Below are 16,909 nucleotides of genomic sequence, written 5' to 3' on the forward strand. Positions count from 1 at the left end.
GGAGAGGGACCCACGGAGGGCGGCCATCATCTCCCGCTCGAGAGATTAGTTTAAACATCCCCTTTCCCTGGCAGGGTTCAGCGACAAATATGTCGTGAGGTGGTCAAGCTCATCCCCTTGCCATTGACAATGTCTAGACGTGATGTGACTAGATGGACAACTCAGCCACGATCGGCGAAGGCCAGAAGGAGGATAGGCGGTGACACGTGTAGGACGCTTTGTTCAAATAGAGGTCATGGAATGAGAGCGGGGGATGTGTCCTAGAGTCATGCCTATTAGACTAGGGCCTACACAATTTAGTTTTTCTCCCGTTGCAACGCACGGGCATTTTTACTATATATATATATATATATATATATTTATTTATATATATTTAATAAATAAAGCACGGATCGACTTTGTCGGGTTTACCGTCACAATATGCTTTCTTTCTGTAAATTTACGCTTTCACCAATTTAAAATATATAAGCGAGGTGGTACTAATTCGGGGAACCACGTCGTGTGCATCAAACGATCCAAACAATACCCGCCCGTGCGCTTCGGCCCAGTAAATCAGGCCCACATGCCCGTTTGCAGCCCAACAAATAATGACGCAACCACCAGAGCTAGCTGTGTTTGTTGTAGAAAAGCACGGGCTCTCCCTCTCTTCCTGATCTCAGCCGCCACGAGGCGACCGACCCCGGCGACGCTCGATCCGGTGCTGCACCGGCCGCCGGTCGACGCCGGCGAGGATTTGTGCCCTCTCCCGACCCACGTCTCTCTCTCGCGAAATAGGATTGGGTGCCGCCGCCGTTTTCCTGGTTGAAGGCGGCCAGAGCGCCGCACGGGAGACCTTTGTCGAGCGAAGCCCTGGATCACGCACGGCGTTCCCGCGGAGGGACAGGGCGGCAGATTCGAGGATGGGCGCGGCAGGCGGAGCTCTGTCCTCCTTTGTCCTCTCCCATCGAGCGCTGGATCGAAGAAGCATCAGCTTACCCCACCTCCATCCCGTCTCCTCTCCTACATCGGCCACACCACGCCGCGCTCGTGGAGCGGAGTCGCAAAAGCACGACGCCGACTGCGGCGGAGTGAGGAGAGCTCGTCCGGTCGTCTTGTCCCTCCAAGGCAGGATCAGGCCCAACCTCCACGCCACCAACTCCACCCCATATCTCTTGCCTTCCAGGTTAGTTTCAGGTCCGCTTAAAAGTTTCAGGTTAGCTCATCTAAAAAGCAGTTTCAGGTTAGTCCGCATAATTTAGTTACAAGTGTTATTTGGTTGACTGTCGTTGTTACTTATCCGATCTGAATCTAAAGGTTCCATGTTTCTGACAAAACAATGGCTGATTTGCTAGCTGTAGAGCGCAAGCTAAATGATACAGGCTCTGCTGTGAAAACCAACAGGTCTCTTCTTTTACAAGCTTTTGCTACAGTTGAATTACTCAATATGTGTGTGTGTTTTATATCATCTGGTGATCAAGTTTTAATGTATCTTGATGAATGTAGACCTTTGTAACATATTTGCACCTTTGGAGTAACACATGATGTCCTTTATCAGTATGGCTGATCCTTCGCCCTTATTTCCTCTACTTGTTGATATGTGTCTGCTGGAACAAGCTGGTTCAATGGTGCCTTCAGCAAAGTCGCCGAGGCTGGTCATGTTGCCGGCTCAAGAACAACAGAAAAGTTCCAGATAGTTGTGTCAAATATATCAGCCAAAGTAAGTCAATAATAAATTTTACTTGGTAAACTAATGACCAGAAAGATAATCAGTGCCATTAAAGACATGTAGAAACACTAAAGAGCTGCATTCTGCACTTACTGTGTAGTCCAAACTGCGATGAAGCAGAACTTTATTTGCCTTATGGTCAATAGGCATGCCCAGTAAACATACCTTTGAAACATCCTCTTGCTGCTGCCAGTGCACACATGATTCTCAAGTTTGGGAGCTAACCGATCATAGTTCTAGCGTTAGGTGCTACTCTCTTCCCCTGAACATTAGCAAGCCAACATCATATTCTTGCCTGCAGATAGTAGAGCCAGTCCTGATCCCTGATTAGAATTCAATCATTTAGATAAACTCCCAATTAAGAGACAAACACCCAGCAAGGGATATAGAGTCGAGTGCTGGAACAATTGGTCCATTCAGTCATAGTTTTTTTTTCTATTCACTCTAGGACGTATATGTTTTGAGATATTTGCAGAATATATGATGTTGTGATAACAATAGTGCTGTTGCTCGCTGCTTTTTTTAGCTTTTGGCAACATAAGTGGCATTTCGAAAGGTAATTTCTTTTTTGCATAGCTCCACGAGTAAATGTGCTTTTGAAAAGTCTTTCTTTAGTGAATCTACATGCACATTTTCTCATTCTTTGCGGTATATTATTTCAAATAGTGTGGTTTATTTGCAAGCTTACTGTGTCACAACATTGTTTGCTGCTTCTCATTGTCCAATTCATCTTTTTTTTTCCTCTTGCTGTAATAGGGACCTGCTGTCGTTGCTTGAGCTTGTTGAGTTTGTTTTGGGAGCTCCTCTTCCTGGGGAAAATCTGTTGGAAACCTTGAGCAAGCATCTAATGTTGGCTGTGTCATCAAGCTTTGGCTTGTAACTGTGTATTTCTCTCCTTCTCATCTTCTTCTTTGAGGAGGTTTATTTTCAGGGAGTCTTGACAGATTTGGTAGATGATCTAAATTTTCTTTAGAATTTTAGAACCACTATCCTTTTTAGTGTCGGTGTTCAATTGATTATAGATGATAGTGACATTTTGGACCATGGTCCTGGTTCGGTGTGGTTTCATGATTGTCATACAGTACACTAAATTTTCTGAGTATTGCACAAGCCTGAGTAAATATGGGTCGAGGTAATCTAACCTTATACTACATATTCAATTAATACACGTTCTTATTGAAAAAGATATACCAAATACCATTTTGTAATGGATAGCACACTTTTAAATAATGGACATAACAATTAACGCTTTCCTTGTAGTGAAGAACAACTGTGTTTGCACATACAATTTTCACTTAATTTGAGGACATGTCCAATTTTTCTCCCGTTGCAACGCACGGGCATATGTGCTAGTCTTTCCCTAATAATATAATAATAATATAATAATAATAATAATAATAATATAATATATATATAATATATATAATAATAATATAATATTAATAATAATAATAATATAATAATTATTAATTAATAATAATAAAGCATGGATTGACTTTGTCGGGTTCACCGTTACAATACGCTTCTTCCCGTGAATTTACGCTTTCAGTTTTTTTCATCTATATTATTTTCTACTTCTGGGGTGATACTATTTTACCAGCGTGACTCGAATCGAACCATGGCTGCAGAGAACCAGCGATTGATCCATAGCGTTCAATTGGGACACATCCAATCCGATTTCCTCCATGCTTACGTTACACTTTCCAATCCGGTTTCCTCCCACGTACGTTGTATAAAATAAAGGCAAAGTGCACCTCTAGACTATTCTCCAGATCAAGCTCTACCAGGAGTCACGAGTCATCGATGCGTGTGGGTACATCCTCCTCCATGTTCCGATCAGGCCTCCCCGCCCCCGTCCTCCTCCATGCTTCGATCCGGCCTCGCCTCCCCGTCCCCGTCCTCCTTCATGCTCCGATCCGGCCTCCCCATCCCCGTCTTCCTCAATACTCCGATCCGACCTCCTCGGTCTCCTCCACACAAAGATCAGAAAGAGGTTAGCCCAGCGGAACGCCGTGTCACACAACGATGCTTGCCAAGGGCAAGGGAGATCGGGAGTCTCAGGGATCAAAAAAGGAAGACCAGGCTCCTGGTGGCGCAAGCATCCACGGTGGTGGCGACGCGATTCCTTGGCTACACGGCAGCAGCGACTTGCGCAGTTCACGTGGCGGTTGTCGCCTCCATGGAGCTTCTCGACCTCAGTCGTCACGTCACCCGCACAACAAAACCACAAGCACCAGCGACGCCGCCGGAAGAGGGGATTGGGCGGCGGCTGATTTGGGCCTCCCAGCCGGGGCTAGCAGGGAGGAGTGGCATCGATGATATTTCTCCTGTGTCGTAGCCAACGGGGGCGTCAGCGCACCCAACAGGCGGAACTATCGAGTATGGAGGCCTTGCTGGTGGACCGGCTGTGTTTCTGCACAAGTCAACAAGTTCCCGCCCTAAGGTGCCAAACTAGAGGGTTGGGGTGGACGGACATCGAGATCCGTGTGATCTTCTTCAGCTTTTCTCGAATAATAGTATGATGAAACCACTGCGAGATATCTGCTGCATAAGAGTGCATATTTCCTCCATGATTGCTGCTAGGATTGATGCCGTACTGGAGAAACATGGCAGTAGCAGCAGCCCATCATCCATCTCTGTCGATGTGGTTGACACTTTGACAGTCACAACATGGTACCCCGTCCTTCTCGATGTACAGATTTATCTCTGTTGCTATTTATGGCTGAAACTGAGGACCACGTATTAGATGCATGCAATGTATTTCTGTACCCATGGTATGTACGTACATGCACTGAGATTATCTAAAAGATAGTAACAGTGTGCCTCACATCTCTCTTTGTTAGTGTCTTCGCTTAATAATGCTTGATTGCTTTTAACAGCCGATGCACCTGCAGTAGTCTGCAGAGACACTCCATGCAGGTATTAAGCATCATTGGAAGTTTACAACAGCCTAATATATTAATCAGCCCACGTACAGACATGGCAATGTGTTGGATACAACCTCTAATCACTTTCATACTCATGGTACGTACAAACTTCTCCAATTAGTTGACCCTGTTTAGTTTTCTTCTTCCCCACCCCATGACTCTTCATTGAATTTTACTGAAAAGAAGTTCTTAATTAGAACACAACATATAATAATGAGATATGGTATTAGTTCAAGAAAATATCCTGTGATTGTAGTATCTTTCATGTGAGACATTAAGGGACAAGGAAGCTGCAGTTTTTCTTCAGTACAATTGTTAGGCAGATGTTTGTTCAAACGCTATATGAGAATGGGCTTCTTTTCGCATGCCTTGATTGGTATTTCGAGCTCCTTGTGTAATTACACGAGCTATGGAAAATTGACTGTATGCTGCTCCTTTTGGACTGTTGTAACATGATCTTTACATTCATATATAGCAAAGCTTTGGGGGTATTAAAATTAGTTGGATTAGTAGCTCTATGGCAGTTAGTTCCATCCATGTTAAAATAAGACTTTTGGTATATTAAATGCAGTTTCTATCATCCATCTAATACAGGTTGCGTCCAAGTTTGTTTTTGTATGTTAATTTTAGCATTTAAAATTCCAAACTATGCATATCATTAGTTCGCACATCAAGTTGAGCAATTCTGTGACTTTTAAGTACATATAATTAAGATTATGCAAGCCATGATTCATATTCGTATTAGAGAAAGGGGAAAATATAGAACACGTGAAAGCCATGAACAGGTATGCTGATCTCTTATAATTGTCTAAGATTGATTGTCATTCTCTACTAATAAAATTCTACCGTGTATGCCCTCATAGATTATTTCCGATGATGCGACAACAAACAATATGGGACTGCCGAATACTTGCCGGCCTGAGAAGTTGCCCAGGTATGTAGCTAATCAAAGGATTATTTGATGTTTTAGCCACCAACACGCGCACGTACACAACCAGCTACCCAAACAGGCAGGTGGATTGATTCCGGCTGGCTGCAAACAAGCAAGCAACGCACGCACACAATGTCGATCAAGATCTTGCGGAAACACATGCACGTGACGCCTGTCTCTGGCCTGAATTTTTATTACTACGTTGATCTAAGATCTACAAGGGGACTGGGATTACAAGGGTATATATAACAGCTAGGAATGCAACGATGGCATGCTGATTTCATGGTTATCTAACAGTTTAGACATTATTTATAAATACCATTGCAGTTGTCATATCGTTATCTTTATTATTAGTGCAGGCTGGAAAGATAGATGGTCGGTAATATGGTTCTTCAACATTGGCTACATAAGAAGAACTAATTGGTGCATCATATATGCCATGCATTTGGGTGATGACTGCTACAAAGCCCCTATGTTATCTTTGAGTACTAACAGAATATTTTATGTTACTTTTTAAGGTCAGTTCCTTGAATTCTCATTGTTCATCTTCTTTTTATTACTTCATCATTTTAACCTAAATACAACTTTACGTGCCAATTAAGTGGTGTATACACAATCGCACTTCATCATTTCACGTCTCTAATTTTTTCATGCTTTATACTCTTGTTTCTTAGTTTTTTTTTTCAGGCCGTAAACTGCACCCTTATTGTTTTCATGCTTTTTCTTTTATAGAAAATCACACTTCGAAAATATATATTGTCAATTTTAGGAAATGTTGCATCAAGCAGGAGTTTACTCAGTTCAATAATATATTTTCTTTTTTAATAGATATACGAGGAGACATGCAAGAGAAAATGTGTGCAAATGGTTCAATAAAATAGATATTCATAATGCATTGTGATCAGGTGAACGCCGTGGCCATTGCGAGTGCTGGAAGAAGGGTAAGTAGGCACACGGGAAGAACATATACCTCAAAATAAGGACGTGCAGTTTTTTTTTCCATTGCAACGCACGGATATGTTTGCTATGTGGTATAAAAAAGGTTGATGAAATCATCATATGGAAATGCTTGACCGTTTCCGTAAATCACACAGTACGGTCTTATCACTTTGTTTTTTTGCATTATTACCTTCTCCTGGGGTACTATATATTCAGCAATCCCACCTACCAGGTAAATGAGTGCTTTTGTTTACTTTACGTGGTTGCCTGATTAATTTAGTCGTGGTTTCTGTTAGCTATATTTTCCCACTACCGAAACAACAACTTATCTTTCAACCTACAATATACGCTACTCCTCGATTGCCTAGCTCTCCTCTTAAGAAACCCCTCTGTTCTTCTATATGATCATCCAAAAAATTGGGGTTATAATTTGGTGGAAAGATACGCATGGTGTTGATGTTCATTTCTAGAGGAAAAATAATCTCAGATTTCTAACTGAACTAAAATAATCCATCTAGGTAGAACAACTAGAGTTTATGTCCCCGTTGCTGATGTTCATTTCTAGAGGAAAAATAATCTCAGATTTCTAACTGAACTAAAATAATCCATCTAGGTAGAACAACTAGAGTTTATGTCCCTAATCTCTCCCTCTCTCCCTAATATAATAATAAAGCACGGATTGACTTTGTCGGGTTCACCGTCACAATACGCTTCTTCCCGTAAGTTTACGCTTTCAGTTTTTTTTCTTCAACATGTCTATACTTATTTTCTATATCCAAGGTGATACTAATATTTTATTTCCCTAATAATAAAGCAGCTATTGCTTCGGCCCGAACAATCGACACAAAAATCGTTCGACCGCATATGTCCGCACGTCCAGCCTGATCTGGCCCACCCAGCCCGTTGCTTCCAGCCCACCGCCTATCTGTTCGTCCATAGCATGAGTTCATGTCTGACTCCATCGAAGAACGAAGCTTGTATTACAACTCGGAAACTGATCGAAACGCTATAAATAAGTTAACCGCCCCGATTTCCTCCCTCACGTCGCACCATAATAATAAAATCGAATCAAAAGAAATCTGGGCGAAACCTCCACGGCGCCGGTCCATCCTCGACGCACCTGACCCAAGTCTCGCCGCCTGCGAGCTTCAGGAGGCCCACGCGGACTGACTGCTACTGCTGGGCGTCGTCTGCCACGGCGCCGACGAGGGATGCATCCTCGAGGTGATCAACCCGAGGCTTGCCACCGCCGAGTTCCAGAAAGGCAACACTCCTGCTGCCAAGCCTAGCGATCGTGTTCCACGACGCCGAGGGGTGATGCATCAGCAAGGCCGTCAACCCGAGGCTCGCCGCCGCCAAGTTCCAGAAGGGCAACCCTTCTGCAGCAGCGGCCATCTGAACCCAGGTTAGTGGCCGAGGGCGAAGACCATCGTGCATATCCGGATGTGCCTGCATTCATGTGGATGGCGCAGCCAGGGAACGGCAGTACGGACACACTGGCCAAGTATTGCATCCTGATGTACTTACTTACAATGTTGCATTATTTGCCCATCTGAAGTAGGGTGACCAGAAGAGTGCAAAGTATGATACTAAGCTATGCACCGGCGAGCAATTCAAAGAAGCTAATGTTAGTTTGGATGAGATGATGCAAAAGGGATTGTTCAACGTACATAACTTTGACGGAGGGGCTCATGAAGACACAGAAAAGGCATACACACTCCATGGTGGACTGCAGGAGGAAAGGGAGGGGAGCTACAGGCATATAGCTTCCATGTTAAACTTAAAACAGTGGAGGCAAGGCATAGAGATGTGCTTTGTATTGTAGAGGCACACGTTCATGTGGCCGACCCTGCTAGGGAATAACAGACACACCATGCTCGATGAATTCGACGCGGATGAGATTGACCTGCTAGAGCTGTACTGCTCTGTCTGGCCAATAGCAAAGGTACCGTTTACCTTCTCTCCTTAGGTTCAATCATTCCAGGCTTCTATCCCTTCTCAACATTTTTTGCTGTAGGACAATATGTTTGTGGAATTATTATTGCCACGGGTTCAGTCCTAAGGCATGGATTATCTATCTGAATATATGACTTCAATCAGGAATCAATTGCTAATAAAGTAAATAGGGAAATATTGTCAGTTCAAATAACTACTGACTATGCGCATTGCACCGACAATCGGTGTCTTTTTTGCGAGGGGATTATTATTGCCACGGCTTCCATTCCAAGACAAAGTAGAACCAACAATACATGTTGACCAGTTGATCAATTGGTGCTGTTACCTGACCTTTCTTTATAATTGCATCAGTTTACCATTGATTTCCGTCCATCTTATTAAAACTGCTATATATTTGTTGTTCAGTTGAGATTTTATGCAGATTTCTTTATAAGGTATGCTTTGTAAGAGTTTCTTATTTTGTATAGGTTGTGGATCATAAATTAATTAATCTATTAATTTCCACCTTCGTTTAGTGAAATACATTAATTAATAATTTACTCATACAAGAAAAATAATTTTTAATGTGGTCTTCATGCCTCGATGTTCCCATGTGTCTATTTTTTAACATGACGAAGGGGCACGAAAAAGGAGAAACGGCAAAACACATATGTGTCATTAGGAGTGCGAGAATTTGTTTCCCCCGTTGCAACGCACGGACATCTTTGCTAGTAATAATAAAGCACGGATTGAGTTTCTCGGGTTCACTGTAACAATACGCTTCTTCCTATGATTTTACGCTTTTAGTTTTTTTTTCACCTATATGTGAGGTGGTACTATTCTTGGTTTGGTTTGGCTTGGTTCCGTCCGTCTCGTCCCGTGTGTTTCTTCATACCTCGAACTAGCCTCTGGGCCTGTTCTCTCAAAATAAAATACGCCGAGCCCACGTCTCCAAAATCAATCGACAAGCGTGCGCTGACACCGATCGGAGGTGACTGCAGCCCTGCAGCAGGCAGCCGGCGCCCGTCACGGCGGCCAGGAAGCGGAGGGCTGCGATGGTTGCCTAAGCCGGCGGCCAGCGGACGTCGGTTGGTGGCAGCAGTGAGCAGCCGCCGGTCGAGTCAAAGATCTAGAAGGGTAGTAGCCTGGATTGCTTGTCGGTGCCGTGCTCCACGACCTAGGGTTGTCGAACCAAATCGAGTGTCGGGGTCGACTACAGGGTCGACATGGATCGATAGCCAGGACGCGATCCCAGACGCAGATGGGTGACCCCGGTGGCGAGAGAGAGGCAAAGTGGAGAAGAGATGTCGGGAAATAATACGGAGTAGATGAATACAAGGAGCAGAGGAATTTGCCATGGAAAGAGAGCGGGGGAGCTCTGCACGCTTCAGTTTCAGTTAGGCCCCCCCTGGGTACGCTAAGACAGCGGCGGCGGTGTGTAACAGGGGAAACGAAGGAAGCAGCGATGTGGGAGGAGAACTGCACGCCCTGGGTACGCTATTTTGTATCTTGCTTTCTTGCACATACGCTTCACCTTGCATCATCAGGGCAGCACTTCCGTTGCTCTAACTACCGTCATCGGCAATGTCCGTGAGGCTGTCCAGTTTACAAGGATGCGCACTATGCATGTCAAGATTCAGGTTTTAATTGACTGTAAGTAAGAAACTCATGGATTTGCATGCATACACAAACAAGCAAATAGGGGGTCGGCAAAAAGCAGAAGGTGCATATTGATCACCTGATTAACAACATTGTTAATTCAATGCTCGAGTTTTATTGTTGGCAAGAAACTGGATGGATTTGCGTACATGAGCAAATAGGATTCGGCAGAAATATAGAAGGTGCACGGTATTAACTAATTCGAGTGTAGATTTTTCATTATTGCTCAGAACAAAAGACATAGTTTTTTTGTTAATCCGTAGCTGCTTGAATTTCATATAAAATATCATTCACATAAAATTACACGTCACGTACCTAACCTTGCATTAGAAGTCTGTATTTCTTAAACTAGCTGCATTATATAGTTCAAAATTAAATATGAAATGAGGTTGCGACAAGGAAGGTTCATGGTTGGATGTTGATCCAAATTAAGCCTTAGAAAGATGACATATATAGATGTAGGAAAATGACTGATGGCCTTTTTTCTATATGTATAGGCGATACCATGAAATTGATTGAATTCATGTTAAAAGTCAACTTCTGTGAGGTAACTATCTTAATCAGTTTGGAGCACCGCGTGTGCACAAATTGATGTAATACAATTTCAATCAGGCAGATATATTGTAGTTTTATATACAGTTATAGGAGTATGTTTACCTCCGTGCTTTTGATTCAAGATTAAGATGTGCGTATTATATGCATTCTAGACTTAGCTTGAAAATTTAACAAATTTTCTACGAAATTCATACAGGTATTGTGACTAAGTTTGCCGACAGAATAATTTGTATCTTTATTATCCCGTTGCAACGCACGGGCATATGTAGCAAACAGTTCAAAATTAGAAACTTCTTTAGATTTAAGGAATAATCCATCTTACCCCTCCAATAAAGAAGGAATAATCCATTTTAATATGTTCCTTTTTATATGCAGGCTACAACAGAGCTCCTAGCCGAAGCTCATCCAGGAGCGACACCACTAGCTGCTCGAACAAATCAAACGAGGGTGCACCGGCCTCCAGCACGAAGCCTGCGATTTGAGGCAGTCCTTTGCACTCCACCTCATGCCCGTGCATTGTTGGTACGCGTATTTGAGCTCGAGTGTATGCGCACCTCTGCAACCCCATAACTAGAGACCGAAATCAAGGGATTTGATTGGTGAGTGATGGAAAAAAGGAGAGGAATAGCAGCAGGAATAGAAGGATTTCGGTTCCAGTAGCAAAAGTCAATCCTTAATCATCGTAGAGAGCAAGCTGGACAAGGAGGCAGGAAGCATAGAAGTTGGGGAAGAGAGATCCATGTGTTGGCGAGTGCTAGCTGGGTGTGTGACTCCTGTTTGAGAGAGAGGGAGGACCTTTGCTGGGCACTCAAAGGATGTGCTCGGATATGGTGGTCCAACTGCAAGGTAATGCTAACACATCTTGTTACTCTTTCTTCAATTTTGATAGGTTTACGACAGTTCCATTCAAGCACAAATATGTTTATGACATTAATTCAAAGTTGTAAAATACATATGTTTATAATAGTTTAATTATTCTTACATGATTTTCACATATATGTGTTGCTTTAGCCAAAAAAATGTGCAGTGAACTTGTTACATAGGACACCCTAGGTATCGCCACTGGCATCGACTAGACGACGCCCATCACTGACACACTCTTGTCTTGGTAGCATTGGCCCAGCTCATTGACACACTTTAATGGAAATATAAAGCCATGGCTTGATGTTGCTTTCAACAAGTATAATGCTCTGTGAACTAAGCATGTAGAGACTGAAATGGAATTTGTGACACTATGTAATTTTATATCTGAAGTGATTGAAGAAATGCTCCACGAATAAGGTATCCACTCATATATGTTCAACATCATGTACTTAAGCCAATGCTATTTTTAGGCTTGCTGACTTGCTTTATTCATGATCGATGAGCTTTATTACTTAGCATGTAACCTTCCCAGTTTATTTACTAATCCTCCATCTTTTTTTAGTTATGTGTACATCCTTCCATTCAAGTATGGAAACAGGCAATTCCAGCCATCAACAGTTGCCGCACCTGCCAACATTAAAGAAATTATGTAGGCCTTATGTAGTTGTTTTAGCTTTCTCTTGACATACTTTATATATGTTCATGATAAGTTGGGATGGAGGATTATCAGTGTAATATGCACTTGCCTTTGTTAAAGCAATCGGATATAGACCTGTCTGTGAGATCTTTAGAGATCATTTAAGAACATGTATGTTTAAGCCTATGAACAGAGACAAAGCCAAATATGTGCTGCAAAATGTTCCAGTTTGCAGCCAAATATATATGCAAGAACTGTTACCTACGCTTGCCCCAAACCTATTATGATAGTATGCTAGCTACTTGTACTGTGTAGATTCATGGAAGAGCTTTGTGCTGAAAATTAGGAGAAAGAGAAACATAAGCGACAGTTCAGCAAGTTTTGTAATATGAGTTGTAAACGAGAAAAGACCCGTCTCGAGAATTATGACAGAGCCTAAAGGAAGGAAAATATGAGTAGTGAAAATTTGACATTGACTAAATTCTCCATGGCCAGAAAAATTCAATTAAATCAACCCGTAGCAACGCACGGGCATATTTACTATTTACTAGTAATAATAAAGCACGAATTGACTCTGTGGGTTCACCATCACAATACGCTTCTTCCCTTGAATTTACGCTTTCAGTTTTTTCTTCAACACGTCTATATTTATTTTCTATATCCAAGGTGGTACTAATCTTTCCCTAATTTTTATACCTACTAATAAAGCACGCATTGCTCCCGTCGGGTTCACCGTCAATTTCCTAGATTATAATTTTTGAGACTTTTTTATTTATATCTGATGTGGTACTAATAAACTGCCCGTACGTTCGTTATTTTTTCCATGGGCCACCTGCACTTCAGGTCCGCTGGACTGCCACCCATTGAATAGGATCTGGGCGTCCTAACTATGGGCTGTAGTGATGGCCGAGAAAAATAATATCGAAAAAAAAGGACCGTCTCACGGGTCGAACTCCCAACGGGAGGTCTTGTAAGAGAAGACCCAACCGACCGCTCTACCCATGGATGTGATTAAAAGACCACCTCACCTCTTTAGATCACGTTCCACCAATTTATATCTGTGTATTATTCGAAATCAATGAGCCACCTCAATGAGTGGGTCCCGGAATATAAGCAGGAAGAAAAGAGAAGGAATTAAAAGGGGTAAAGACGGCTCTTATAAACTAAGCAAGAAAGGAAAGAAATTACTCCACTCATAAGGAAAGAGAAGGAATTAAAATGAGTAAATTCGGCTCTTATATAAGCAGAAAGGAAAGAAATTATTCCACTCACAAGGAAAGAGAATAATTTAAAGGGAGTAAATTCGGCTCTTATAAAGCAAGAAATGAAAGAAATATAGATTTCGATTGCAGTACGAGTAGTAGGAAGGAAAGAGAAAGAATCTCTACTGCTAATGGACGACTTGGTTGAATAGTCCCCCCACTTTCGTCTGGGTTTTTTTCGACTGGTTTTTTTCGTTCGATTTATTTTCGTCCCACCACTTTCAACCGTTTTATTTCGCTGGTTTTTTTTTCGTCTCCCATCCCACCTGCCTTTTCGCTTCACCACCCACATAAAACCATCAGATTAGTTACCATATAAAAAATAAATCGCAGTCAATCAAGCATTGATGGGATATTTCCTTGTATTGATGTGATTTTTCCTTTCTTATCATCAACCATCTCTACTACCTAAAAAATGCGTAGCTTTCCTTTTCCTGCCAACCGACCGCGTCCTGCCTCCCTTCATCCGCCCTTGTCGCTCCGCCTCCCGCACGAAAAAAAACCCTCGTTTGACCTCCCCAAACCCCGCACGATGGAAAAACCCAGCCGCCTGCTTCCCCTCCTCTCGACCGCTCCATAGATCCAGATCACGGCCCCATTCCCATCCTCCTCTCACGTCACGGCGGCCGATGGACTGCCGCCACCACCCTCCCACTCGCTCGCCGCCGCCGTCCTCCCGCTCGCTCGCCGCTGCCGTCGCCACCAATCCCGGCCATGGCGCCGTTGCTGCCATGTCGCCTCCTCCTTTCCCCGTCCACGCCTGCCCATGGCAACGGCGCCCCGCTCATGTATCGCGCGGTTAGGTTTGGTGAGGCGCGACCACGATCCAGTAGGGATCTCACCGCGTACCCGTCCTCTAGGATGGGTGTTGCCTCCGTGGCGAATGGGACCGAAGGGAAGGACTACTTCGTCGTCAAGGTCGGCGAGGCAGCGGCCGATGGGGAGCCCGGTTGTGAACACGGGAGTTCGTCCCCATGGAGGAGGCGGACGTGGAGGTCGGATGTGAAGCAACCCCACTCGCCGGTGGAGGAGGCTTGCCGTCCATGTGCTCCTTTCCTCTCCCTGTCTCCCCATTCCTTGCCTCCATTACAACAGCGAGCATGAATGTGAGCAGGGGCTGATTTTCATCAATTCATTTCTCATATTTTTAGTTGCTTTTTTGAGATTATACAAGATGCTCCCGATCTGTTTTGTCAAATTACTTGGATCGTTTTATGGAACTGGCAGCCATCGTATTTTCATCTCAAGTTATTTCTTAATCCTTGTCCCACTAGGCCACTACATGTTTGGTAATGACGTGATGTTGAGGCGGCTAGGAGAAGCTCAGCGGGCAGATCAAGGGCTATCGAGATGGATCTTGGAGCCAAGTAGCAGTTCTTCTGTTAAATTTTGGTTATTATTTTTTCTATTGTTACGATTGTGGGATGGTTGATTTTTACTCGGTGTAACGTTTGCATTTGTTTCCCCAGCTTGTTGGCGTAGATGGGTGGCACTGCGGCAACTAATCAAGAGCGGGGGCAGTGCTCAGACGTGGCTCGGGGTTGACCTCGTGCAGCTTGCACTCCGAAGTAAAGAAAAGGATGTGTGTGTGTGTGTGTGTGTTCAGGACTTCAGGTACTGCAGGCATGCAACCGATTCAGTTCTGCAGGCGTGTAACTTCTTGTTGCGCAATTTTACTTTATTTTTTAGTTTTGTCACGGTATTCTTATTATTAGCAAGGAATTTGAACCCATCTGCACACTAATTTTGGTGGACTGTTGCTGCTGTTTTGTAACAGTCTAGCTCGATATGAAGAACAAGAGATTTTCTTGTCTGGTAGATACATATAGAGGGATGAATAGTTGAATACAACCAACCTTGAAGAGAATCGATGACCTGATGTGAATGAAGCTGATAAAAATATCAGGCAAGCCAGGCGTACTTTGGAGTTTTTGTTATGCTTGTGGCTAACATTGTGTATGCCGGTGACAAATTCATTGGGGTATGTGGTCTACTTCAGCACTGAAATTGCACTGCTATTTGAGTGAGATTAAGATCTATTTTGTTTTGCCCTTTTTGTGTGTAACTCCAGCATTTTCTATTGCAGTAGCTTATTATTATTTTTCTTACTTTGCTTATCTGTAGTTCTTGATAGTAAATAAAATTCCACATATCCATTGTAGATAGGGATGTAAGGAGACCAAGATAGTGGGTGGAAGAAAAGATGAAATAGAACATAATGATGAAAAATGAGTGATTAAATGGTTAATAAAAATAAAAAAAGTTGTCTGATATGCATGACGATCCTAGATACTATAGGTATGTGTATTTGAGTTTTGTCACGGGCATTCTTATTGTTAGCAAGGAATTTGAACCCATCTGCACACTAATTTTCGCGGGCTGTTGCTGCTGTTTTGTATACAGTCTAGCTCGATATGAAGAACAAGAGATTTTCTTGTCTGGTAGATACATATAAAGGGATGAATAGTTGAATACAACCAACGTTGAAGAGAATCGATGACCTGATGTGAATGAAGCTGATAAAAATATCAGGCAAGCCAGGCGTACTTTGGAGTTTTTGTCATGCTTGTGGCTAACATTGTGTATACCGGTGACAAATTCACTGCGGTATGTGGTCTACTTCAGCATTGAAAAATAACTGCTATTTGAGTGAGATTAAGATACACAGTAAACGGAGGCGGAGGGCCTTGGCGTTCTTCCGATAGATCCGGCGGGCGTCTATCTCCGTCGTCATCAGGGAGCTGGCCGTAGATATCGGGAGGACTATGCAACCGCCTCCTACGCCGGTGGCCTCTCCCTTGCACGTTGCCTCTCGCGGCGGGCTGCTGCTGCCTCTTCTTCGGACATCCGCGTGAATGTCGCCGGCGGCGTGAGAATGAGCACCCACTGATAACCTTTAGGAGCTATGGAAAGGAGGGTTAGGAGGGCGGCGGTCCAGTGGCGCGGAACTGGCCAAGCGCGCGAAGCTCTGTGCGGTGCCGAACGGGCCCGCGCTGGCATCCGCCCTAAAGTGGCGGGTAACAGGTGATGGAGTTGAGCCCGAGCTGCCGCCCATGTCGCTCTCCGTCTCAAGAATGAAGGCATCCCAGTCGTCCTCTTTGTCAGATCTGTCGCCTCCAATACCGCTGATGCTCGACATTAGGAAGGACAGGTGGGATGGACGTGGAGTGGAGGGGAATCAATGGAGTGTGGATCGAAAGTGAAGTGGAGATAGGCTTTGTTCCGGGTGGAGATTTTAGTGGGACGGAGCGGAGTCGGTGTGGGCCAACGTGGGCTGGGCTGATGTGGTGTACACGTCTGGGTGCGCCCGGGCCTCCCTATATTTTTCCCAGATTTGGGTTGGATATGATGGATGCGGGACTGCCCAGGCATATAGGGTTGTTATGAGGCATCGGTCAGCATCGTTTTTTACCCGTTAGTGACCGAGCCATGCAACCAGGCATATAAGGGCGGTTTGGGGTGCTCGGGATGTATGTGCTCTCAGGTGGGGTGTAG

The 16,909-nt window shown here is 43.8% G+C and overlaps 2 long non-coding RNA genes across 3 annotated transcripts; both read left to right on the plus strand.

Moving 5' to 3' along the window:
* Window positions 1-1,250: 1,250 nt before the first annotated feature.
* On the plus strand, window positions 1,251-2,749 carry LOC123141528 (uncharacterized). The gene is made up of 2 exons (XR_006470343.1): window positions 1,251-1,696; window positions 2,462-2,749. It is a non-coding gene; the product is annotated as an uncharacterized lncRNA (long non-coding RNA).
* Window positions 2,750-3,414: 665 nt separating this feature from the next.
* LOC123141529 (uncharacterized) lies at window positions 3,415-8,958 on the plus strand. 2 transcript variants are annotated; one of them, XR_006470345.1, is made up of 3 exons: window positions 3,415-6,081; window positions 6,392-6,504; window positions 7,320-8,958. It is a non-coding gene; the product is annotated as an uncharacterized lncRNA (long non-coding RNA). The 2 variants fall into 2 exon arrangements; XR_006470344.1 differs by having other exon boundaries at window positions 3,417-5,566; window positions 5,923-6,081; window positions 6,392-8,958.
* Window positions 8,959-16,909: the final 7,951 nt, after the last annotated feature.

The sequence above is a fragment of the Triticum aestivum genome, chromosome 6D, assembly GCF_018294505.1.
Source record: "Triticum aestivum cultivar Chinese Spring chromosome 6D, IWGSC CS RefSeq v2.1, whole genome shotgun sequence".
NCBI classification, from domain to species: domain Eukaryota; kingdom Viridiplantae; phylum Streptophyta; class Magnoliopsida; order Poales; family Poaceae; genus Triticum; species Triticum aestivum.